This window comes from Mesoplodon densirostris, chromosome 1 (genome assembly GCF_025265405.1).
Source record: "Mesoplodon densirostris isolate mMesDen1 chromosome 1, mMesDen1 primary haplotype, whole genome shotgun sequence".
Taxonomy (NCBI): domain Eukaryota; kingdom Metazoa; phylum Chordata; class Mammalia; order Artiodactyla; family Ziphiidae; genus Mesoplodon; species Mesoplodon densirostris.
In genome coordinates this window covers 121,398,587-121,424,237 of record NC_082661.1, presented here as the reverse complement: position 1 = coordinate 121,424,237, position 25,651 = coordinate 121,398,587, and the positions used below count along the sequence as shown (strand labels likewise).

Here is a 25,651-nt window from a genome sequence, read left to right as displayed (position 1 = left end):
TACCACCTTGGTAAGAGAGATTCTGACAGGAAGATGAATGTAGTTAGAATTGCCCAGCCCGCAAAACCACATTTTTACCAAACTTGCCCCACCATAACAGAAAACCTAATGAAGGGATCCATACAGAAAGGATTTTATGCAAACCTGCACAAATACATTTAACATGCTATAATCAAAGGATACTTTTTTGTCTATTTCCAACACATGGCCTATATCCACTGGTGCCCAGTAATACAGGAACTCCAATGTAAAAAGCATTTTCACCTTCATAAAACTGACAACTAAAAAGCACACTGTATTTAGCACTTCTGTCTTTAAATAGGTAACCAAGGAAATGCCAAGACTGGATCCACCAGATTACCCTGAGTGTTCTCCTATAAAAATACATATATTTTTTTCAATCATACTTTCAAAAAAAAAAAAAAAAGCTTCTCCTAGAAGCTGCATCAAGGACTAGTTAATTTACACTTGTAGCTTTTAGGTAAAAGCCAATCTCCTTCAGCTGATTCCCAAAGCCAAGATTAGCTCGGATTTCCCCAGAAAATAGGAACTCCAGGGACCACAAGGGCTGGTTTGAGTAACACCTGAGATAAATTCCCAAGTAGTCAAAACCCCACACAGCTAGGCTCCTGGAACTAAAGGGTCTTCACTCTAGCCAATTGAAAGCGATTTGGGCAAAGCCTGCCTGTGGTATTTGGGACAGAAAGGGTTCATGATGGTACGTAATTGCATGTGGCTATCAATGACACGAAAGCTGGCGAGGGGGCCCCAGAAACAATGCTCAACAGGCTGCAGAGCAGTCTGACATCTGGGAGAAGCACCTACTCCGGCAGAAGTACTAAAGGTCCTGAATACAAGAAAGAGTTTCAGGAGAAACAGAGGGCCCGGGAGGATCAGGTCATTTTCTTTTAGATCCCGCAATACTTTGCATTCATCTAGAGCCCCGAACAGGGGCTGTCTTACCTTCCTGCCACCGTTCGCTGGAGCCGCATACAGCCCCTCCTGCCAGCTAGGTCCAGACAGACGCCACTGCCTGCAAGTGGGAGCCAGAGCCCCGGTCCTCCCGGGCAGCCAGCAAGCAAGACGATTTGTACGGGACGAGGAAGTCGCCCCTCAGCCAATGCTGAAGTCCGGTGCCCACGGGCCTCACTCTGTTCTCCGGTCCAGAAGCATGTCTTCAAAAGCCAGAAAACCCGAAAACATGAGACAGCATGCCACTCACTAGGTCTCCAGCCACCATCTCTTTAGAGTACCGCAAAGTTGTTGGCTGTTCCACATTAACATGAGGAGACTGCTCCAATAGCTGTTTTTCAACATCGCTCTACCAAACACATCTCTCCTTAAAAGAGGGGCATGTCTTCAAACGCTGGTAATGCTTGTCCATGAAATTTCTCAGTAACACCTGGAACTCGCCACCCAGGATAACATCCTCTCAACAGCCAAGTACAGCATCCTACCGGGCATCCAAGGAGAAGGAAACAGACGAAGCAAAGACGGCCTCACTCAGGCTTCTGCTGCAGGCGTAGCTGCGTCGAGCGCGCACACACATCGCCGGAAGGGGCGTCTGCGACTGCGCGGAGACGAGACGCCCACTACTTGCCCTGCGGCCACGTGTGGGGCGGGCTCTGCGTGTTGGTTACCGACAGCTGAAAACCGAGTTCATTAAATAAACCTGAAAGACCCTCTCCATAGGAGTTTTATGTAAATACTTGAGAATACTTACTGTAAATACCTGAGAATATTCTCTATAAAACGGATGGCAATAGAAGTGTTGAACAATAGTGACTGACCTGAAAACGGACTTATCTTAAGGTACCATTTAATTTGTATCTGCAAATTCTGTGAGCCCAGAATATTTTTTATGTTTATTTTTATTTATTTATTTGTTCTTATTAGTCATCCATTTTATACACATCAGTGTATACATGTCAATCCCAATCTCCCAATTCACCATACCACCACCGCCACCCCCTGCTGCTTTCCTCCATATGTTTATTCTCTACTTCTGTGTCTCAATTTCTGCTAGGCAAACCGGTTCATCTGTACCATTTTCTAGGTTCCACATATATGCGTTAATATACGATATTTGTTTTTCTCTTTCTGACTTACTTCACTCTGTATGACAGTCTCTAGATCCATCCATGTCTCTACAAATGACCTAATTTCTTTCCTTTTTATGGCTAATATTCCACTGTATATATGTACCACATCATCTTTATCCATTCATCTGTCGATGAGCATTTAGATTGATTCCATGACCTGGCTATTGTAAATAGTGCTGCAATGAACATTGGGGTGCATGTGTCTTTTTGAATTATGGTTTTCTCTGGGTATATGGCCAGTAGTGGGACTGATGGGTCATATGGTAATTCTATTTTTAGTTCTTTAAGGAACCTCCATACTGTTCTCCATAGTGGCTGTATCAATTTACATTCCCACCAACAGTGCAAGAGGGTTCCCTTTTCTCCACACCCTCTCCAGCATTTACTGTTTGTAGATTTTCTGACGATGCCCATTCTAACTGGTGTGAGGTGATACCTCATTGTAGTTTTGATTTGCATTTCTCTAATAATTAGTGATGTTGAGCAGCTTTTCATGTGCCTCTTGGCCATCTGTATGTCTTCTTTGGAGAAATGTCTGTTTAGGTCTTCTGCCCATTTTTGGATTGGGTTGTTTGTTTTTTTGATACTGAGCTGCGTGAGCTATTTATATATCTTGGAGATTAATCCTCTGTCCGATGATTCACTAGCAAATATTTTCTCCAATTCTAAGGGTTGTCTTTTCATCTTGTGTATGGTGTCCTTTGCTGTGCAAAAGCTTTGAAGTTTCATTAGGTCCCATTTGTTTATTTTTGTTTTTATTTCCATTACTCTAGGAGGTGGATCAAAAAATATCTTGCTGTGGCTTATGTCAAAGAGTGTTCTTCCTATGTTTTCCTCTAAGAGTTTTATAGTGCCCGGTCTTATATTTAGGTCTCTAATCCATTTTGAGTTTATTTTTTTGTATGGTGTTAGGAAGTGTTCTAATTTCATTCTTTTACATGTAGCTGTCCAGTTTTCCCAGCACCACTTATTGAAGAGACTGTCTTTTCTCTATTGTATATCCTTGCCTCCTTTGTCATGGATTAGTTGACCATAGGGGTGTGGGTTTATCTCTGGGCTTTCTATCCTCTTCCATTGATCTATATTTCTGTTTTTGTGCCAGTACCATATTGTCTTCATTACTGTAGCTTTGTAGTGTAGTCTGAAGTCAGGGAGTCTGATTCCTCCAGCTCCGTTTTTTTCCCTCAAGACCGCTTTGGCTATTCAGGGTCTTTTGTGTTTCCATAAAAATTTTAAAACTTGTTGTTCTAGTTCTGTGAGAAATGCCATTGGTAATTTGATAGGGATTGCACTGAATCTGTAGATTGCTTTGGGTACTATAGTCATTTTCACAATATTGATTCTTCCAATCCAAGAACATGGTATATCTCTCCATCTGTTGGTATCATCTTTAATTTCTTTCATCAGTGTCTTATATTTTCTCCATACAGGTCTTTTGTCTCCCTAGGTAGGTTTATTCCTAGGTATTTTATTCTTTTTGTTGCAATGGTAAATGGGAGCGTTTCTTTCATTTCTCTTTCAGATTTTTCACGACTAGTGTATAGGAATGCAAGGGATTTCACTACATTAATTTTGTATCCTGCAACTTTACCAAATTCATTCATTAGCTCTAGTAGTTTTCTGGTGGCATCTTTAGGATTCTCTATGTATCACATCATGTCATCTGCAAACAGTGACAGTTTACTTCTTCTTTCCCAATTTGTATTCCTTTTATTTCTTTTTCTTCTTTGATTGCCATGGCTAGGACTTCCAAAACTATGTTTAATAATAGTGGTGAGAGTGGACATCCTTGTCTTTTTCCTGATCTTAGAGGAAATGCTTTTAGTTTTTCACCATTGAGAATAATGTTTGCTGTGGGTTTGTCGTATATGGCCTTTATTATGTTGAAGTAGGTTCCCTCTATGCCCACTTTCTGGAGAGTTTTTATCATAAATGGGTGTTGAATTTTGTCAAAAGCTTTTTCTGCATCTATTGAGATGATCATATGCTTTTTATTCTTCAGTTTGTTAATATGGTGTATCATGTTGATTGATTTGCATATATTGAAGAATCCTTGCATCCCTGGGATAAATCCCACTTGATCATGGTGTATGATCCTTTTAATGTGTTGTTGGATTCTGTTTGCTAGTATTTTGTTGAGGATTTTTGCATCTAAATTCATCAGTGATATTGGTCTGTAATTTTCTTTTTTGTACTATCTTTGATATTGGTATCAGGGTGATAGTGGCCTCATAGAACGAGTTTGAGAGTGTTCCTTCCTCCTCAATTTTTTGGAAGAATTTGAGAAGGATGGGTGTTAGCTCTTCTCTAAATGTTTGATAGAATTCACCTGTAAAGCCATCTGGTCCTGGACTTTTGTTTGTTGGAAGATTTTTAATCACAGTTCCAATTACATCCCTTGTGATTGGTCTGTTCATATTTTCTGTTTCTTCCTGGTTCAGTCTTGGAAGGTTATCCCTTTCTAAGAATTTGTCCGTTTCTTCCAGGTTTTCCATTTTATTGGCATAGAGTTGCTTATAGTAGCCTCTTAGGATGCTTTGTATTTCTGCAGTGTCTGTTGTAACTTATCCTTTTTCATTTCTAATTTTAGTGATTTGAGTCCTCTCCCTCCTTTCCTTGATGAGTCTGGCTAATGGTTTATCAATTTTGTTGATCTTGTCAAAGAACAAGCTTTTAGTTTTATTGATCTTTGCTATTGTTTTCTTTGTTTCTATTTCATTTATTTCTGCTCTGATCTTTATGATTTCTTTCCTTCTGCTAACTTTGGGTTTTGTTTGTCCTTCTTTCTCTAGTTCCTTTAGGTGTAACGTTAGATGGTTTATTTGAGATTTTTCTTGTTTCTTGAGGTAGGCTTGTATAGCTATAAACTTCCCTCTTAGATCTGCTTTTGATGCATCCCTTAGGTTTTGGATCATCGTGTTTTCATTGTCATTTGTCTCTAGGTGTTTTTTGATTTCCTCTTTGATTTCTTCAGTGACCTCCTGCTTATTTAGTAACGTTTTGTTTAGCCTCCATGTGTTTGTGTATTTTACGTTTTGTTCCCTGTAATTGATTTCTAATCTCATAGCATTGTGGCCAGAAAAGATGCTTGATATGATTTCAATTTTCTTAAATTTACTGAGGCTTGATTTGTGACCCAAGATGTGATCTCTCCTGGAGAACATTCCATGTGCACTTGAGAAAAAAGTGTAATCTGCTGTTTTTGGATGGAATGTCCTATAAATATCAATGAAATCTATCTGATCTATTGTGTCATTTAAAGCTTGTGTTTCCTTATTAATTTTCTGTTTGGATGTTCTGTCCATTGGGGTAAGTGAGGTGTTCAAGTCCCCCATTATTATTGTGTTACTGTCGATTTCCTCTTTTAGAGCTGTTAGCCATTGCCTTATGTAATGAGGTGCTCCTATGTTGGGTGCATATATATTTATAATTGTTATATCTTCTTCTTGGATTGACCCCTGGATTGTTATGTAGTGTCCTTCCTTGCCTCTTGTAACATTCTTTATTTTAAAATCTATCTTATCTGATGTGAGTATTGCTACTCCAGCCTTCTTTTGATTTCCATTTGCACGGAATACCTTTTTCCATCCCCTCACTTTCAGTCTGTATGTGTTCCTAGGTCTGAAGTGGGTCTCTTGTAGACAGCATATATATGGGTCTTGCTTTTGTATCCATTCAGCAAGCCTGTGTCTTTTGGTTGGAGCATTTAATCCATTCACGTTTAAGGTAATTATCGATATGTATGTTCCTATGACCATTTTCTTAATTGTTTGGGGTTTGTTTTTCTAGGTCCTTTTCTTCCCTTGTGTCTCCCACTTAGAGAAGTTCCTTTAGCATTTGTTGTACAGCTGGTTTGGTGGTGCTGAATTCTCTTAGCTTTTGCTTGTCTGTAAAGCTTTTGATTTCTCCATCAAATCTGAATGAGATCCTTGCCAGGTAGAGTAATCTTGGTTGTAGGTTCTTCCCTTTCATCACTTTAAGTATATCATGCCACTCCCTTCTGGCTTGTAGAGTTTCTGCTGAGAAATCAGCTGTTAACCTATGGGAGTTCCCTTGTATGTTATTTATCATTTTTCCCTTGCTGCTTTCCATAATTTTTCTTTGTCTTTAATTTTTGCCAATTTGATTACTATGTGTCTCAGTGTGTTTCCCCCTGGGTTTATCCTGTATGGGACTCTCTGTGCTTCCTGGACTTGGGTAGCTATTTCCTCTTCCTTGTTAGGGAAGTTTTCGACTATAATCTCTTCAAATATTTTCTCCTTTCTCTCTCTTTCTTTTCCCTCTGGGACCCCTATAATGCGAATGTTGTTGTGTTTAATGTTGTCCCAGAGGTCTCTTAGGCTGTCTTCATTTCTTTTCATTCTTTTTTCTTTATTCTGTTCTGCAGCTGTGAATTCCACCATTCTGTCTTCCTGGTCACTTATCCGTTCTTCTGCCTCAGTTATTCTGCTATTGATTCCTTCTAGCATATTTTTCATTTCAGTTACTGTATTGTTCATCTCTGTTTGTTTGTTCTTTAATTCTTCTAGAGCTTTGTTAAACATTTCTTTCATCTTCTCCATCTTTGCCTCCATTCTTTTTCCGAGGTCCTGGATCATCTTCACTGTCATTATTCTGAATTCTTTTTCTGGAAGATTGCCTATCTCCATTTCATTTAGTTGTTTTTGTGGGGTTTTATCTTGTTCCTTCTTCTGGTACATAGCCCTCTGCCTTTTCATCCTGTCTATCTTTTTCTGAATGTGGTTTTTCTTCCACAGGCTGCAGGATTGTAGTTCTTCTTGCTTCTGCTCCAGGATATATTTTTGAAGGAAAAAAAAATCTCAAAACTCAGTAGTTAAGAAAATCCAATTACAAAGTAGGCCAAAGAGATGAACCGATATTTCAGCAAAAAGAGACATGGGACGTGAGATGTTCAACATCATTAGTCATTAGGGAAATCCAGATTAAAACCACAATGACTTGTCCCTACAAAGCTATTGAACAATTGAAAACAAATTTTTTTTAATACTGATAATACCAAATACTGGTGAGATCTTGGAGAAACTAGATTTCTCATACAGTACTGGTGGGAATGTAAAATGGTACAGCCACTCTGGAACATAGTTTGACAGTTTCTTAGCATATGACCCAGCAGTGGCATTCTTGGGCATTCATCCCAAAGAAATAAAAAACTTAAGTTCACACAAATACCTACAATGCAATGTTTACAGAAGTATTATTCTTAATGGCAAAATACTGGAAGCCACTCAAAAGTCCGTCAATGGGAAAACGGATGAACAAATTCTGGTATATCCATCCAATAGAAATTTACTTAGCAATAAAAAGAAATGAACTACTGATATATGCAACAGCCTGGATGAACCTCAAGAGCATTCTGCCTAGTAAAAAAAAATTTTCCTTCAATCTCAAAACGTTACATACTGTATGCTCTTATTAACGTAAGCCTCAAAATGTCAAAATTCTAGAGATGGAGAAAAGATTAATGGTTGGTGGGGGGATGCAAATACCAAGATTTAGCATGAAGGAGTTCTTTTATGATGATGAAACTTCTGTATCCTGATTGTGAGAAATTTTTTTTAATCCTGTAACTTCGGTAAATAATTACCATAAAAGGTAGTCAAAAGTTTTTACACCACTTTTGTGCAGTACAATCCTGAGTGTTTAAATACACAGTGTTGGTTTAATTAAGCTTAAGTACCAAATTTTTCTTTTATTTTTGGCTGCATTGGGTCTTTGTTGCTGCGCTTGGGCTTTCTCTAGTTGCGGCGAGCGGGGGCTACTCTTCGTTGCGGTGTGCAGGCTTCTCATTGCAGTGGTGTCTCTTATTGTGGAGCGCAGGCTCTAGGTGTGTGGCTTCAGTAGTTGCAGCACACGGTGTCAGTAGTTGTGGTGCACAGGCTTCAGTAGTTGCAGCACGTGGGCTCAGTAGTTGTGGCTCGTGGGCTCTAGAATGCAGGCTCTGTAGTTGTGGCGCACAGGCTTAGTTGCTCCACGGCATGTGGGATCTTCCTGGACCAGGGCTCGAACCCGTGTCCCCTGCACTGGCAGGCGGATTCTTAACGGCTGCACCACGAGGGAAGTCCCACCAATTTTTATATTTATTAAAAGTGAATGGTATTGATTTTATTAGCAAGCCACAATTTTAGTATACACATGTGGATTATTTTGTGGTAATAACAAGAACAGGGCAATAACAAGATTCATGGCAGTGCTTCAGAGGACTATTTGCTATTGTTCTTTTCCTTTCCTGTTGGCAAAATATAGTCTGTACTCATTTTGTCCAACTTTTCTAGAATCCTGAGTTTTATGTGTAAAATTTGGGGGCTACATAGCACCATTGTGGCAACCTCTTTCTCAGATCACTGCCCTGGTTGGGAAGGACTTCCTTAAATCATGACCTTTCCTCTGCCACACCTGAATTATTGTTTACACCAATTTATTTTCCTGGACATTCTTCCGGTCATTTTCCCTCAGACGTAGGCATCCAACTGGGTAATTCCATAATGATTGTTAATTCTTTGTCCCCTGGAGAAGAAGCATCCTTTGGAAGGCCTATCTGAGCCTCAGTGCCCCCTAGGGGTGGAGGGCAACATCTGAACAGTTGCCTACCAACTGGGGTCTTTGTATAGGTGTCCTTCTGGTCCTACCACCTACCTGCTGCTTAAACAAGCCATTTAATTCTTTTTAATTTATAACTGGGGAAATGAAAGAAATTGAGAAGAGGCAGGATGTCAAAAAGCCAATTAGTGGTAAAATAAGGCCTTAGCACAGGCTGACCCAGGTGCAAATGCAACTCTCAAAATCTCAGGAAACTGCCTCTGTGTGCCTCAGTTTTCTCATCTATAAAATGGTTATGTTAACAATGGCATCTACCTCATCCACTGTTGTGAGGCTTAATTGAGACAATGTGTTTGAAATCTCCTAGCCTAACGAATTGCCTGCCACATATGAAGGCCATAATACATGTTGATTCCTATTTCTTTTGAGGTTTTACACTATTTCTTAGCACCTCTGGGCAGTTTGAAGAGAAATGGCTTGCAGTAAAGAGAACTGATTGCTAGGAGTGAACAGGGTTAATTAACTTTTCCCAAGAAAGAAATGTGTTCCTGAAAAAAATGTATAATATATTGATTAAACCTTTCAAAATGGAGTCACTTTTAAACAGACTAAGCAAAGTCTGTTTTGTGCCAAGTAAATGATCACCCCCTCATGTATCTGTGTTGAAGTTCTTAGAGTAGACGCCCATACTTGACTTTTCATTATCCTCTCCTCTGGGTACCAAAGATTAGGGACTAATAATTCCATTCCCAACAGACAGTTCAGTGAGGCTGGCTTAAACAAAGCAGGTTGCCCTTAATAACCTTCCTTGTAAAAACACTGAATTTCACTATATTCTGGGGTCTCTGGGAAATTCAGACTTGGTCCCCAAAGGGAATATAAACTAGTGAGGAAGAGTAGGAATATCCAATGTAGTAAAACTCATCTGGGGAGCCTAGGAAGGGAGAGCAAGTATTCCATCTGGGAATCTGAAGATGGTTTCTTGGAAGAAACTGAGGGACAGAGGGGTATGTTTGCATGTATAATTGTTTTCTAATGTTCTGTTTCTTGAGGGATAACACAAAGAGACAGCCTTTGCAATAGAATGTGGGTCCCTCTTTCTCAGCCCTGCAAACCTTCAGGAACCCATTAGCTGAGAACTCCTTGAGGACTAAGGACACACTGTTGCCATCTTTGTATCCCCAGCCCTTAGTACACAGACAGCCTCCTCGGTGAAGGTTTATTAAATGAACAAGCCCCTTAAGGTAGCTGAACACATCAATACCTTTATCTCCTAATTGCCTCTTTATAAGCTGGGAATAAGGAGGTTTAAAACACAGTAATTTTAATAGGCTGACTGAAAGCACGTTGAGGGCCGGCACCAGGTTGGTTGTGTTCGCTGTCACCTCCTTAGAGCTTGACAGGGTACCTGACACACTGTATGTAGACACTAAATAAGTACCTTTTACGTGCGTGCATGAAAACTGCCCCTGGTCCTGTCCTCAAAGCTCAGAGTCAGCCTGGAAGAGTAAGAAAGAGCTCACGAGGAAGGACAGACTGTCGTGGGCATCCAAGAATTCTGACAACCCACGAGCGGCCAGAAGTCAATTTCATTTCCTCACTCAGCCACTTGTAGGCGGTTGTAAATCGCCTACTTACTCGGGTGGGGGGGTGCAGCCCATGTGACCTTACCGCCCCCTGCGGGGACCCCCACGAGCCAAGTCACAGAGGAAGGTAACCCAGAGCGGGGAGCCGGCCAACACGTGCAGCGCCCAGGGGAGGAGGAGGCTGGCCTAACGCAGCCCTTAGTCAGCAGCTGGGCTCGGTTTTGAAACAAAAGCCCATGTCCTCCCTCGGAGTCCGCGGCCGGTCAGCTCCTAGGGGGAAGAAAACCATGCCGCCCAGCCGGTTAGTGGCCCAACTTACTTTTCCGGAGCCTAGGACAAAGGGCCAGCATTTGTACGGGAATGGGTGGAGTGCTGGGGACAGAGGACGGGGTGGGGTGGAGGTTGGGGGTGGGGGGCGCTGGTCGTCCTGCCCCTCCCTTCCCGGCCGCTAGCGAGCTGGACTGGGGTCTGCCAGGCCCTGCGCACGTCAGCCCCGGGCAGTCTGCCTCCGAGCCCGGGCCCCCCCCGGGTCCGCGTCAAGCGGAGGCACCTTTGCAACCCGCGCCCCAGCACACAGACACACCAGGCCCTGGTTTCATGAATGAAATCCAACCGTGTGGCTATAAATAGCCGCGAAGGCTGCTAACGTCACGGAGCGAGCGGCGGCAGCCAAGGCGGCGGAGCTGGGTGCCGAGCGCTCTGTTCCGCCCGGCCGGCCAGCCAGCCTGAGAGCCGGGTGGGGGCGGGAGGAAAAGGGGAGGGCTGGGGGGCGGCGGCGGAAAGGGGCGAGCCCCTCCGGCCCGGCACCGGGAAGAGCGGCCGCGGCGCCGGGCGAGCCCGGGAGGCGAGGCATTGCCATGCTGCCTTTGTGCAAAGTTGGGCGGCGGGCGGCGCGCCGCGCGCAGGGGCCCCGCACACCCGCGACCGCGCGCAGTCGTGGCTGCTGCTGAGTGGCGGGGGCCAGCGCCCCCCCCCCCCGCCCCCCGCTCCCCCAGCCCTTGAAGGCGGAGAGAGCTGGCGTCTCGCTCGGCTTCAGGGTAGGTTCTGTGTCGTGAGTGCGCTATGCTGTGAAACTTCTTCTCCGAGCGGCCGCCGCGGAGCCCCGCTCCACCCGCCCCGGCCCCGGCGGGTGGCCTGTGGGAGCCCCGGGCCGCGCGCCACGCGTCAGGCAGCGTCCCGAGCGAGAGTCGTGGGACCGAGCTGCTCTGGGAGCCGCCCTCGCCTGTCTCGCGAGGCCGGGAGCCCCGCCATCAGAGGCAAGCAGAAGAGATTCCTAGGAGCGCCCGTCCAGCCGCACCCCTAACTTGGAGCTGAGAAAATGCACAACAGGCACCCTTAGCAGGCGGGCGGGGCGGGGTGCCGCGCAGACCAGAGGGATCTTTTCCTTGGAAGGACGGTGGTGGGGCTGCAGAGGGGGATATCCGAGCCCTTTGGGCGCTTGCACCCCCCTGACCGGTCAACCCAGAGTTCGGCTCTCCCCACCACCAGCCGGTGTCCATGGAGTCTGTTGTGAGTTGCTGTGACAACAGTAGGAGCTGCCATGAGGGGCTGGCAAAACACCTTACCTTGTCTCTGCGCGCTCAGCTTTCGGGGAGAAAAACGGGGGGTGGGGATATGCAGACAGGGAATCCAGCCCCTACTACAGAAGACGAAGTGGAAGGAAGGCCCAACTATGTAAAAATGGACCACCAGATCCTGTCGCTCTGCCGTTTCTACCCTCAGCAGTATCAAACATCTCAACTGAGAAGCAGTGTCAATATTTAGACTTGGACGAGCCAGAAACTTAGAGGGGAGCGCCAGGCGCAGGGTTCTGACTTGGTTTTGCACGTCAGCACACGAGCTTTGCCTTTCGAGCTGACTGCACACGTTTGCTGGGGGTGGGGGCGGGGAAAGGCACGAAGATCGGTATATACACAAAGGCACCCAGACCTAGGAAGACCTAGGAAGACCTAGGAAGTTAGGACCAGAGGAGTCGCCTTGACTTTGAACTTCCCCCAACCCGTGCTGTTCACGCAGCTCTGTTGAACCCCAGCCAGACGCTCAGCTTGAGGTTTCACTAGTTTGGGGCTCCCCACCACCAACCGGGGCAGTGCTGCATATTCTACACCGTATTGTGGATCCTCTCCAAGCTGCAGAAGTATGTTATCAGTAGTTTTCATCTCTAACTGTGCTCTCTCTATCAGCAGATATAAATAGCCAATAGGTTGTGTGTGCAGCAAACGCTGGGCTTTTCTAAACATACAGATAAGTTTGTTTAAAAACACTCTTCAGAAATTTGGAATTATATGTCATTTCCGGTAACTCTGTAGATGCCCAAGAGGGTCACTGATTGCTAGAAAAGAAACACAAGTTCTTTTCAATGTAAATAATGTCTACACACCGCTCCACAGGTGAAGTGGGCAGCAAATTATTATTCAACTGGGTTTCCTCTGAGATGCCTGGATTGTATTTGGACGTATTCGTGGGAAGGGGATTTAACTTGTTCATCCCAGCGTGGAAGACTTTGAAAACTCAGTCGGAAGCAATGAAATCATAGTACTCTAAGCTTGCCCCGTTGATTGTTGTTTTGAGAGGAGCGTAAATTTAAGTACACAGGGGCTATGTGTGATCAGAGAGGTGAAAATAGAAACATAGGTAGTTTGATGTCACTGGCACAACAGCATAACTTATTAACTATACAAGTGTAATCAAATAGTAAAAACCAGAATCATTTGGACTTTTACTTATGATAATATGGTCCCAAAAAATGCTATTTTGGAGGAATAGCATGTCCGCTTCGTTGACTTCCATATTGTTAAATGCCTGTAAGGTTTTCCTTGTTCCTATTCCTGAGTTTGTGGTTAAATGCTTTTTTCTGTATCATCCCCAAAGGCTCAGAAACAGACTTTCAGAAATGCTGCAAAAAGTTAACCTAGCTATTTCAGGATGTATATGACCCCAAGAAATGCCATTTTAACACTGACACTTGGCAAAAGTAAAGCAGATTCTGCCCTTTTGGGGGGAAAAAAGGAAAACAATGTATGTTAAAAATGTCAGTGGCTCCCCATGTGCTCCTAGCAAGCAGTAGGATTTATAAAGTATTTCTCTCTTTTGTGTAGGTAAGTCCAGCTGTGAGCAGGGTGTTGTGTTCTTCACTTCCAGCAAGCCAGGTCAGTGTTCTTTGTGCAAACCCATGACCATAAATTGCTGACATCCTGTGTCTAATTCTGAGCATGCATTTCAGAACAAGTTTCTTAGTCATCTGTCTTAAAACAGTTTGTCTTTGTCATGTTTTTATTGACTCAATTATATCACAATTTCAATGATTATTAAAATTATTCTATTTACTCTGAGCCAAATGGTACTGAAATGGGCCTTGAATCAGTTTGTTCTTTATAAGACTTTTCATTTTCACTTTGGGGATCCAAGTGGTGCCAAAATAGCTGAAGATACTGGGGATTTGGGTGCTTGATAATTAAGATTTTACATCTATGCTAATCTTAGCTCTCTAAAGCTGAAAGAAAATTGATACAATAATACTTGACATTTTTGAGCATGAACCAAAGTTCAGGTAACGTGCCGCATTCTTTATACTATGTTCTCAATCTGCATCAAAAAAATCCCTGTTAGGTGTAACTACTCCCTTGGTCGCCAAAGGACAGGTGAGGAATTGAAAGTTCAGAGAGGTTAGGTAATAGGTTCAATTCCTGCTTCTCTAGTAAATGGAAGAAATAATATTTTTTTTCAAGTGCTCTCTTACTCCAAAACCTAAATTCTCTAATTGGAAAAATCTTATCTCCAGTAGAGAAACTGGGACCACGAAAGGTTAAGCGACTTGCCTAAGATAACTTGATAATTACAGCTTATGTAGTAACATTCAGTGGCACAGCTGTTACAAAAGAATAAATTCCATTCTCTTAAGTATTGTAAAACAGCAAAATATGAAATATTCATATGTACTTTCTGGCATGGCCCTGTCAAAAATTTAAGAAAGTTTTTACCATGGGGTCTCTGGTTTTAAGGATCTCACAAACAGATTTAAAAGACAAGATATTAAACTTTCATGTAGGAAAAGTGAGAAAATAAATCAAGATCTTACATGCCAGAAGTTTGAACTGAGGGTCAATGGTACATTTACGAGAAGTTCGGTGTTTTCCACCCTGTCGGACTACTTTGCAATTCTATGTATGCATGGAAAAAAATTTCCAAGCACATTTTTGTCAGGATAGATAATAAAAGGGTGAGAGATTGAAGAAAGACAGAATGTAGAATTTCAAACCAAGAGGGAGACATGCATTCATTTAGAACTGCTAAATTACAGTATCTCAAACTCAAGGTGTTATTGCTTCAAAAGCATTGAAACAAAATTGTGAGCTGTCTGAATCTTCACAGCATCAATGAGAAAGCATTACAATTTGGCATACTAGATTCCTTCTGAAACCTCAGTTTGTCTGATATGTGCCACGTAGATAGATTTGGATACCTAATAGTTAAATACCAACTAAAGTTCTGAAAATGGCCAGTATTTAAAGATTAAGCAGGACATTTTCAGTTTTTGCCGGGGTTGACAACCCTCTCCTTCCCCCCTTTCATACTCCCCTCCTACTTTTTGTAGAATAATTTGTAACAGTTGTTAATCCTTCTCAGAGGGTATTATATAAAGGGATAATAAAAAATAAAATGGGGAATAAATTACTAGAGAAAGCTTTACTATATCATCTTTTTTAATGTACTGAAAAACCCCAACTCAAGCTAATAATCCTAAAAGCTTAACTAGTTAAGAGATACTTTTAAGCATTTAAGGGGTTGTTATAAGCTGTCCTATTACACCTTTGTCCTGTGAAAGTTGTTATATAGTGTATCATTACAAAATAGATCATAAGAGCACTGTTAGACTGGGAAGATCCCATTACAGGTTAAGGCCTCATTATCAACTGATATTTGCTTAGCTATGACCATGGTATGTCGTAAATTATCCATATAACAACTATAAACCTATAATTACTTAAAGAGTAAAATTATACTCTGAATCATATAATGTTAGCACCAAAAGAAGCTTCAGAATGAACATGGTGTCTCTAGTAGTAATTTAATTAGCAATCATTTGTTTGCTTTTTTGAACTTCAGAGGCTTTGGTTAATACGCTTGACTTATCTTAAAACATGCCTGGAAATATTTGACACTTTACTATGTTTTTTTTTGCTCAGGAAATTTACCTGTAGAAAACAGGATTTTTTTCATTAACCTTTCTATTGGTCTTCCTTTTAGAAAACAGGCAGTTCAACCTCATTATGTGAAGGATAGGGTTCAAAGAGTACATGCGATTTGAATCTGGTTCTTGTGTTCATCTTCTTTTGTTCACCCAGGCTTCCCACCAACCTGGCAACACCAAAACAAAATTTGGACAGGGAAGGAAAAATAAGTCACAAAAAGTGTGGTGTATGTAGAAAGGGGGAGGGGGTGGGAGAGTGTTTGGGTGTTGGGGGAGGGGATGGGGAAAGGGAGAGCTTTGACAGGAAGGGCAAGAAGCAGTCACTCAAACGGATGGGATGTGTATGGATTGGTTATTGATATGTCAGCATCAAAACTGTTTGGGTTTTTTTTGGTGGGGCTTATAAACAAAGTAAAGTCACCTCCTCCTAGAATCTTTTGTTCTTTGTGTGCATTGGGCAGAAACTGGGAAATAGGCAAAAAAAAAAAAAAAAAAAGCCACTAAAATGAAATGTGGGTCTGACAGGCACTCTTCCAGATGTCCCAGGACACTCCTGTCTTCAGACACTCCCTCCAGCTGTCCTGTCAAATACATCAGCAATTCTCTTATAAGGTTTTATCCACTGAGGGTGAATTAGAAGGTTTTAGAACGAAAGAAAGAGAGAGATGCCAGTAGGGCCAGAAGAAGCATGATTACATTTCTCCACTCTGCACCTGAGTTTGTTATTGCATAGACACAGATTAATGGCAAGTCCCCAGTGCTAATGAGGTACAGTCTCAGGCTCCATACCTCTGTGGAGAAATTTCCTTTGAATTGTTACCCAGTGGCAGTCCAGACCCCTAATGACCACTGGAATAACAATAACCAGTACTTATTATGCTCCTACTAGATGCCAGACTCTTTACTGCATTACAGCTAATATTCATTGTTAATTCCAATTTTACAGAAGCCTAAGGGAAGCTCAGATATATTAAGTCAGAGAACTAATTAAAGGTAGAGCTTGGATTTGTACTCAGATCTGTCTGGGTACAAGAACCTGAATATATATTTGTTTTAAATATATCCTAGGGGGAAAAACACTTTAAAAACATTAAACTCCAGGTTATTCTTGCAGATGGTAGGGTACAGGAGTTAAGTAATTATTCTTATAGGGTTTTGTGAATTTGGGGGTTTTTTTGTTGTTGTTTTTTTTTGTTTTATATTTGGTAACTTGAACCACACAGCAGTCTTGTCTGGACAGACTTGTTAACTCTTCAGGTCATTTCTAATATATTTTGATGGAAGTCACAATTGTAAGCAGTTGAGTCATGGAGGGTTGAATCATGGACCCAGAAAGGTTCTTAAGGATACTTAATCCAACCTCATGTAGGTGAAAAAACTCTGCCACCAAGACAAGCAATGTAACTCACCACTCTTACAGTTCATAAGTGGCACAGCTGGAACTGAACCCAGGTTTCCAAGGCCCAGCCCAGGGCTCAATTCTATTACATAACACTGCCTGAAATGTGCCAAGTCTTCTGAAGCCTCCAACTTAGCCCAAATTACAGCTATCAAGTTTGAAATACATCTGAAACCTAATATACATCCGGAAATGGGTGATAAGAGGATTCCAGCAATATAAAAATAAGGTGGGTACTAGGAGAAGCCTCACTTATCTTCACTGACACCAATATAGACCAGTCTTGCCTCGTATTCGAAACATAACAGCTCCATACTCTTTTTTTTTTTTTTTTTTTTGCGGTACGCAGGCCTCTCACTGTTGTGGCCTCTCCCGTTGTGGAGCACAGGCTCCGGACGCACAGGCTCAGTGGCCATGGCTCATGGGCCCAGCCGCTCCGCGGCATGTGGGATCTTCCCGGACCGGGCTATGAACCCGTGTCCCCTGCATCGGCAGGCGGACTCTCAACCACTGCGTCACCAGGGAAGCCCACAGCTCCATACTCTTGATCCCTTCCAAGCTGTCTTTGTTGAGATACCTGTTTTCATCAAGTGTGGAGCTTTTTAATTTTGTCTGTGGAGTTCTGGCTTTTTATTAACTATGTGATGTGGGTGACATACTTCTTTGAACCTTATTTTGCTCATCTGTAAAATGCTAACAGTATCACCTCTGTCAGAGGATTATGAGGATGCTATGGAATCACACATGTAAAACAGATAGTAGGTGCTCAATAAGGGTGAGTTCCCTTCCTCGCCTTGCTAAAGTATCTTAACGGAAAATGTTATAACACATAAGGGCATTCATGTCATTTTGCTGCTAAATGTTCTTCAGTCATTTGGAGTCTGATATTGCAAGGGATGATTACAGTGACCTTTTTTCTTGGGTAAAAATGGGCCCAGTCGTGTCTCAGTACCAGTGGCATCTCTGAGTACCAGTGGCGTGGGCACGCCTGGGTACAATTACATTTGTCTTCTTCATGCTCTAGGGTTGCCAGGGTTTACTTGCATTATTTTATTGCTTCGGTTTCTGCCTCAGACTAGTACCAAGCTCCTCTTGGAGATTTGTGGCTCTCGTTTCCTTCCGGACACTGTTTAAGTATCTAACGTGTTTTCCACATAGACCTTTGCATCTCAAAGCATCCACTATGTTTTCAGCCAAATAACTAAGAAATGTTTCCAGAGAATAGTGTTACCAGTAAAACATTTTTGCTTTCAATTTCAAAACATGTGAGAGTTTCCTCCCATCATTTCAATTAACTCTAGTATTGAATCTTTCCTGTGCATTGGCCCTGTCTTTTCTCTTTGCCCTGGGTTGCTGACTGCTTTATTGATTGGGAAAAACATAACCACTACAATTTCCCCCTTTCACCCTCAGCACTTGATAGCTACCCTGGCCTGAATTACATCCCTGGGAAGTGTTTCATCACACTCCTCTCTCCAGCTACCACACTTTGTCATGTGGCACTTGCTGCCCTGCTTTGGGTTTTAGGAACCAAGCCTTTGGCAATGTGTCCTATTCATCATATACATACAGGAAAGCTACTGATAACGATTACTTTCTTACTTGTACTTTTCCCCCGTTTTTGACATTAAGAATCCAAGTGGCCTAGAATAGCCTTTATTTTCCTAGTGGCTCAGTTCCCCTTTTCAGTATTTGACAAATGTGACAAATGGCAAGATGTATGTCCTTTTCTTCAGGCTTAGGTGTAGCAATTAGTTGTTTTCCCCAGTGCTATGGCTCAATGGGTGCGAGATGCTTACAGATCACCAACTGCTAGATTGTGACTAGTCTCGAATCGGTTATATAAGTTTCAGTTCATAACAAGAAGTTTATTTTTAAAGCAGCGCTTCTCAAACTTCAATGTACATACACATCACCTGGGCATCTCGATAAAAAGCAGATTCTGATTCAGAAGTTCTAGGATGAGACCTGAGATGATGCGTTTCCCAGGGCTTCTCACTGATGCCAGTGCTACTGGTCCGAGGACCGCATTTTGAGTAGTGAAATATACTGTACTCTCTAAAGTATAGTCATTACTCTATCCTATGCTGAAACTCATGCCTTGGAGGCTGTAAGGCTCCCATCTTATTTTGTTTGCTTCTTTCTTAAATTGTAATAGAGAGTCATGGAATCTTAAACTTGAAAGGGATATGCTGGTAAATCAACCAGCACTCTGGGGAAAAAAGGAATGCATTTCTGTGCATACATAAGTTGATTATAAATTTTACTGACAAAGGATGTATGTAGCATACAATTTATAAATCATAATAAGATAAAGAATACTCTTTGTTGTGAACTCCATCTAGCTAATTGGGTCTCACAAAACGCTTGTTGGTTTTTGAGAACTCACCTATGGTACAACTGATGAGTGTAATTCCCATATAAACGTTGGCTGATGTTTTCCCTTATGTTAATGAGTAAGATAAAAGTGAGATAACGAAGACAGATGTCAGAACTGTATGCATTCATCAAATATATGAATGACTTCTTTGCTGAACCAGATAATAGCCTTTAAATACTATAAAGATATTTCCTTAAATGTACTATTCATTATGTAACAGCTAAACATATTACACACTTTTAAATTTAATCTGCATTATTAACATTTTAAAATCATTTTATTAAGTCAAGACAATCAACAGAACAATAAAGCAAGCCCTGATGTGAAGCGGTTGCCAATTTCACTGGTATAAATACTCCCATCATGGCCAATTTGAAGCCACCATTGTGACTGAGTTGGAATTGGAAAGAGATGGTACAGTAGCACACTGTTATATAGCATTTCCACCATACAGATAAAATTTGCACAAATAACCTCAAAATATAGATAACAGTAAAATAAATACAAAGTGGTGAGTTCTGAGTATTTAGTACCTTTGTTTTTAGTATACTTTATTGAATTGAAACTTTATCTACTTTAATTTTCAATACTGACCCTATTTTAACAGGCTTGCAAAAGTCCTGAAAATTTAACAGTTGGTTCGTGGGCCAGTAGAGGCTGGCTCCAGCACACCACTGGATATGGATCATCTGGTCCCAGTGATTCTCAACCTCTGCTGTACACTGGAATACCCCCAAGAATTTATAACCTACAGTTTTAGTAAATTCATGTTAGGGCCCAGGAATCTGAATTTTTAAAACATTTTTATTGAACTGTATCTTATTTAAAGAAAAATACACAAATCATAAGTATATAACTTAAAGAATTATCACAAACTGACCACACACCTTCACCTAATCTAACCAACACCTAAATATAGAAACAGAACATCACCAGCACCCAGAATCCCTTCTTAAGCCCCTATTCAATCACTACCCAATCAAGGCAACCACTGCCTTGACTTCTAATACCAGGGATTAGTTTTGCCTGGTTGTGAACTTTTATATAAATGCAATCTCTTTTGTGTCTGGCCTCTTCCCCTCAATATTATGTTTGGAAGATTCATTATAATGTATGCAGCAGTAGTTCATCCATTGTTTTTTAAAGAAATTCTTCAATTTTATCTTTTTTTAATTTTTATTTTATTTATTTATTTGGCTGCACCAGGTCTTAGTTGCAGCACATGGGATCTTTTTTGCAGCATGCAGGCTCTTAGTTGCAGCATGCATGTGGGATCTCGTTCCCCGTCCAGGGATCGAACCCGGGCCCCTGCATTGGGAACGTGAAGTCTTACCCACTGGACCAGCAGGGAAGTCCCAGTTCATCCATTTTTAGTGCTATATAATATTCCATTGTGTGAACAGGCCTCAATTTATTATTTCTATATCCATCATACTGTTGATGGTTTGTTTCCAGTTGTTGGCTACTACAAATAGTGCTACCGAGGACATTCTTGTGCAGGCAGCAGTATTTGAAACAAAACAAATTCCTCCAGTGATTCGAATGAGCAGCTGATTTCTTGACTGCCTTCTCTATAATTTCCCCTCCTGTCTTTTATTTCTCATATGATGTGACCAACGCTATTGCTTGTTTCATGTGAATGTACTTTTAACACCTTAGGCCGTGAAGCTGTGTGCTTCCATTCATTACAGCATGTTCTCCTGGCTCTTTTCAATATAGGTTCACCAACACTCCCTTTCATCAAGACATCTGCTCTTGTGCACTCTAAATAGAGATGAGATTTGGCCTCACATCAATAGCATGGAGGAATATTAGACATGGTGGAGATGGAGCCAAGGCTAAATTTGGCAGCCGATCGTTAAGGCTCCTGGAAAGAGGCTTCAAGGAAGGGAAATTGTTTCCCTTTGTGTGTATCAAACAAAAATCAACAGCAAACCTTTGGAATATTTCCGATTCTAAATTTTTAAAAAATTGATTTATTTGAAGTAGACCAGGGACTCTCTTCTGACACGAGAACTGACATCTCTCAAAGTCTCATGACTTGATCTGGAAAGAGTACAGAAGGAGGTGTTCCCCTGGGCTTGTTCTACACCTAGTGTGCAGCTGGTGTAGCCTTGCTGCATTGTTCTAGGCTGAGTGGCTGTGTAATTTGTGTCTTTGGGCCTATTGAGATATTAGTTCCTTTGATAGAAGTCAAAGGAGCTGAATGACCAGGAGCTCCAAGATGATGCTGTTGATGGAGTAGGGTGGGTGCTCAGAATGGAAAGAAAGGTGCCAACAGCAGCAAGGCTGTTTCCTGCCATATGAAAGACACGTCACTTACAGCTTTCATGATATGCAGAGAAAAAGTAAAGAATAGACACTAATTCCACTTAATGAAAGAAGAATGTATTCCCACACACATAAATATCATAGTCCCTGGTTTTCCTACCTCCCCACCCTCACTTTTTTGTAAAATGTCTTTGTTATAAAATAACATATATTCATTATAGAAAAGATGGAATATGTATGTAGATAAGAAAAAAATTAAATCAGTTATAATCCCAGTTGGCATTAATATTTTAATGTATCTCTATCCCAAATATTTTTGTGTATATTTAGTTCCATAATTTTTTTTAGGTACATGATTTTTAAGGAATGGTGTTGCTCATGAACCTCTAACTAAAATAGTAAATGTACTCCTATAACATATTTTTAACTGCTATATACTCTCCCATTATATGGACACTTCTTAAAAATCCCTCCCCTGTGGTTGGATTTCTAAAATTGTTTCCAATATTTTGTTTCCACAGTAATATGATGAACACTCCCTTAATGGAATCTTTTTCTAATCCTAAATATTTTTTTAGGAGTAAAGTCTTATAATTGGATGAAAGTTATGGACATTTTAAAGTCTTTGAGTGCCAGTGGCACTCCAAAATAATGGTACCATCTTCCACTCCCACAAACAGCGCCTCATCCTGCTTTTAAATAATGTACAATCTTTCATGTAATAATTCCTACCTGCAGTTGGAGGGTATAAGAACATGGCCTGAAAATACTAGCTAGAATCCACACATTGCTGGCAGCCAATAACCTCGAATAAAATAAGAGATTTTTAAGGTTTTTGTCCACCAGCATTTTTGCGTTTATTGTCTAATGTTGCTAAGAAATCCTGGGGGGCAGGTAGTGGTGGGGGAATAGTTTTCTTCATTTGCCTGAATGAGAGCATAAGCTAATCCTAACCGACATGTTATAGTCTCATAAATGATTAAATGCAATTGTTTGATTGTCATCATATCTGAAGGTTTCACAGCAGGTGGTCTTTCTGGTGCTACAGACGCTAACCCAAGTGACATCTTTAGAGAATACTTGGAATGAACAATTTATGACAGAGGACTATAGAGACTTCTCTATACAAGGACGGATTTTTAAGGGCATCTAGTCTGCAGACTTGACATGAGCTTTCTCAGACGAGCACTTTGACATCTCTTTAAAGACTTGACCAATATTTTAATTATCAATTCTTGACAAAGCTTCCTGATCCAGCCCTTAGCTAAGGCTCACCCACATCAGGACTACAGACCCTCTGAAAACAATGTATAGTGTCCTTTGTTGCTTTATATATATTTTTTGACTTTAAAAAAGGATATTGAAGTATAACATGCATAGAGAAGTGTGTCTAGATCACAAGTGTACAATTTGATGAATTTTTGCAAACGGAACATACGTCTGTAACCAACACCTAGATCAAGAACCCCACTTCTGGTCACCACCCCACTGCACCCTCAGTATGTCTGAACCGCTTCAAATTTTATGTCCTGGGTAAGTCACTCATTTACAGAATTTGATTTTTTTTTTTTTGCGGTACGCGGGCCTCTCACTGTTGCGCCCTCTCCCGTTGCGGAGCACAGGCTCCGGACACGCAGGCTCAGCGGCCATGGCTCACGGGCCCAGCCGCTCCGCGGCATGTGGGATCTTCCCTGACTGGGGCACGAACCCGTGTCCCCTGCATCTGCAGGTGGACTCTCAACCACTGCGCCACCAGGGAAGCCCCCAGAATTTGATTTTTGACTGAACCCTTCCTTAATATGAGCTAGCTGCAGTCAGCTTTGATCGAACTATCTCCCTTGTAACTGAGAATATGTAGAATCTGCCTTTCCAAGTAAAGATTATAACATTAAATTCATGCACTGAGTGTGCAACAATATTTGTGTTTGTGATTTGCAGGTATACAAATAACAGGCATACAAACGAACTTGGAACTTTTTTTCTTAATGAATATAAAGCTGATTGTACTACACTTATCCAACTTAAAAAAATCTTAACTACAATTGATGGCCACAGAATAGTTCATGGGCTGAGTTCCCAACAATTTCTTAAAATTGCTCATTTTCGTTACCATAAGTATTCCCTTTAAACACTCAAAATTTAAAAGCCAAGAATTTTTCGTCTCTTTGAGATAGAATCATATATTAAGTATCCTGGTTGTCCACAGCTGTCTGTTTTGGCTCAATTGCTATGTCTGATATTCAGCAAGATATCATTTAGGTTCCTATGTTCTTTTGAGTCGAGAGGTTGAGTCAGAAAAAAACAGGTTTAATAGGCTCACTGTGCTTTTTAAATACATGATTTTGAAAAACAATGTATCATCAAAACTCTTTTTTTTTTCTTTTTTTCTTTTTTCTTTTTTTTTGTGGTACGCAGGCTTCTCACTGTTGTGGCCTCTCCCGTTGCGGAGCACAGGCTCCGGACGCACAGGCTCAGCGGCCATGGCTCACGGGCCCAGCCGCTCCGCGGCATGTGGGATCTTCCTGGACCGGGGCACGAACCCGTGTCCCCTGCATCGGCAGGCGGACTCTCAACCACTGTGCCACCAGGGAAGCCCCAAAACTCATTTTTTATTATTACTGGAGTGTACCAGTGTACTCTTAGTAGAATTAACAATCAAGGGTTATGCTTATGTACTCATTACTTTTTTTAAAATAGTTTTCCCATTATAGAAGTAATACATCTAAGAATATTATTCAGCCAATAAAAAGGAATGAGGTACTAATACATGCTACAACATGGATGAACTTGAAAACATTGTGCTAAGTAGAAGAAGACAGACACAAAAGGCCATCTCTTGTATGGTTCCATTTATAAGAAATGTCCAGAGTAGGAAAATCCATAGCAACAGAAAGTAAATTAATGGTTTTCAGAGCTGGAGGGAGGAGGGAATGAGAATGTCTGCTAATGGGCACAAGGTTTCTTTTAGGGATGATGAAAATGTTCTAGAATTAGATAGTGGGAATAGGTGTACAACTTTCTGAATAAAAAAAATTAAAAAAACACCCCGAATTGCACACTTTAAAAGGGTGAGTTTTATGGCATGTGAATTTTATCTCAGTTTGCCAAAAAGAGGTAATATATGTTCACTGTAGAAAGTTTGGAAACTACAGGAAAGCAGAAACCTGGCAATAAGTTACAGCCCCATGATCCAGCCACAATCACTGGCATCTGTTTAGTGTACTTCCTTCCAATTTATTTTCCATGTATTGTTGCAGGAGAAGAAGACTGGTATTATTGCCCTTTAGATGGCAAGGGCACAATTTATTAAATTTTAAGTATTCACTTATCAAAACCCACCCATCTCTTCCCCTCCAAACAAAGGGCGGGTCCCCAAGGAAGATCCATTCGTTGGCTGAGGGGAATGCACGTGAGAGAGGCAGAGAGCAGTGGCCAGCCGTGTGAGAGGGGATGAAGCAACACCTGAAGGGAAAAGCTCTAGGGTCCTGAGAGGCAAAAAGACAGGTTTGAGCAGTTGCCATGGAGGCAGAACTCTTCAGGGAAACATCCCAAAGAGACTTTTTAGAAGTTTCGCTGCAAGATGCCTGATACATTATGTGAACCACATCTCTCTATTCTTCAATACCTGTATTGTTTTCAAGGCTTTCTGAAAGTCACATTTTTTGTCCCATTTAGATGTGTCACTGTGGTAAGGTGGTACTTAGAGGGAGAGAACAAGGAGGCTTGATTTTATTCGAGTTGCACATATTCATTTTATGTAGTTTTCGTCAACTATATTTCAGATGACTCTCCTGCACTTTCCCCTCCGTAGTGATACATTAGCACTTCTCTCAGTGACTGCAAACTTAATGTAAACATAATTTTTAAATAATGATGATCTTAACAGATCAGACTTACTGAATGTTCTCTTGATGGCTGGCATAGTGACTAAAATATTTTACAAGCATTATCTAATTTCATCTTCACAACAACCATTGAGGGAAGTCATTATCCCCAGTTTACAGATAAGGAAATAGAGGCTTAGAAAGATTAAGTAATTTGCCCAAGATCACATACCAAGTACCTTAAATAATTATCCCCCAACTTATCATAGACAGGTGGTTTGCAATTTTTCCTTATTCTTTTTTTTTTTTTTTTTTTTTTTTTTTTGTGGTACGCAGGCCT

The 25,651-nt window shown here is 41.3% G+C and overlaps 1 protein-coding gene across 12 annotated transcripts in view; it reads left to right on the top strand.

The window, feature by feature from the left end:
* Positions 1-10,473: 10,473 nt before the first annotated feature.
* RHOBTB1 (Rho related BTB domain containing 1) overlaps positions 10,474-25,651 on the top strand; it is a 70,562-nt gene continuing 55,384 nt past the window's right edge. For 7 of the 12 annotated variants that reach the window (XR_009533407.1, XM_060108717.1, XM_060108764.1 and 4 more), the window contains exons 1-2: positions 11,041-11,283; positions 13,345-13,395. The gene's annotated coding sequence lies outside the window, so the exon portion shown is untranslated. Of the gene's footprint in view, positions 10,548-11,040; positions 11,284-11,392; positions 12,384-13,344; positions 13,396-25,651 lie in introns of those variants that run through there. The other 5 variants (XM_060108798.1, XM_060108724.1, XM_060108731.1 and 2 more) reach the window with 4 other exon arrangements.